The sequence below is a fragment of the Echinops telfairi genome, unplaced genomic scaffold (assembly GCF_000313985.2).
Source record: "Echinops telfairi isolate 266 unplaced genomic scaffold, ASM31398v2 ScPeMD7_7468;HRSCAF=8506_0, whole genome shotgun sequence".
Taxonomy (NCBI): domain Eukaryota; kingdom Metazoa; phylum Chordata; class Mammalia; order Afrosoricida; family Tenrecidae; genus Echinops; species Echinops telfairi.
The window spans coordinates 26,949,893-26,951,518 of record NW_022111369.1 but is presented as its reverse complement, the minus strand read 5'-3'; positions in this window follow the sequence as shown (position 1 = coordinate 26,951,518).

Sequence of the window (1,626 nt, the reverse complement as noted above, 5' to 3'; positions counted from 1 at the left end):
AGAAAGAAATAGAATTTAGGCAGAAGGAGACAGACTGTATAAAACTGTATAAAACTATTCCATTCCTATGTGTTTTCCAGTTTCATGCAATAGAAAAAGTGTACCTCATTGCTTCACCTATAAAATTATGCCTAGAGATTTAATAGCCAAAATTATTGTTTATACAACTTTAACTAATTGTTTGGTATGAATAATTATTTAGCAGACAATATGAGCAGACATCTGTCTGTTTAATTTTAGAGAGGTTTCTCGAGTCTGGCTTTGTCAATTAATGCTGATACTTGGCTGAGTCACAGCGTAAACAAAATAAACATTGATTCTCTCTAGAGGATAAATTCACTGAATATTTCTGAAATGGACGCTTTACAAATTGTCAGTTGAACTTACTTTTCTACCTACTTCACTTACCGACATTTGTAATATTCCAGAATTTATACTTCAGAGTTTTGTCTAAACTATCAAAATACCCCAGGCCTCAACTAATTTGATTCTGCAGAGCTCAATTTTTCATTCCAAGAAATATGACAGTTCTCTTATAAATCTCATATATATCTAGACCAGATTTGAATGTGATGTTTAAATGACAACTGGCTGTAATAAAATAATCTAATATACATAATTATTTTGTTAACCTATGAATCATCAAGCTGTCACTAAGAAAAATAATCATTTTAGATAGGACAGACAATACATTTTAATATTTTTATTATTATGATCCCTTTAAGCATTTATAATATTCTTATTTTTGAGAAATTCAGAGTTAACCCTTGCTTCTTCATACATTTTTTTTCTCCAAAGGGATTCTCATCCTTATACTCTAAACAATAAAACTTCCTATGTGGTGAATATATTCTACATGATAAAGCATCTTGTATTTTTGTCTAACTTTTATAACAACCCATTGATGTAAATTGATAATATTTTTTTAAATAACCGACTAGATGTTAGCACTATAAGAAAACTCATGAAATGTCATTTCACATAGTATTAATAGACTGAGTTTAGTTTTGATTTCACATTTTAGTCACTCAGTCAAAATAATTTGGACAAGAGGATAGCATATATTGTTAAACAAAATTTTGGCTAATCTTAAATAGATTTTTAAAAATGACACATTTCAAAAATGGATATATATAATGTAGAAATGAAACAATAAAGACGTTGATTAAATTCTCTTTCCGGAATTAATTTTGCATATTTTAATAGTGTATTTTACTTGATTTTTTTGCCAACTCTAATAATAACTGTTTTTTTTTAGTTGCCATAGATTGAACTCTTATTCCAGGCAACATTATCTAAACAGAAGGAAACGTTGCTTGATCTTGTGACAGCGTCATAAATGTTGGTTTATTTGAGTGAATTGTTGTAGCTACCTTGTCAATCTGTTTGGGGAGAGTGTTTCTTGGAGTTGTTGACCTTCCAATTTATCTTTTCTTGGTTTTGTTCCCTGTTAGTCTCCGTGACCGGTCAGACTTCACTCAGCATGCCGTTTCATCACTGTTGTTTATCAATGCCAGCGGGTAGTGGTTAAGCATTGGGCTGCTAACAGCAAGATCAGCAGCTTGAAACCCCGGGGACTCCCCAGGAGAAAGATGTGGCTCCGCCCCTGTAAAGAGTCCAGGTCTC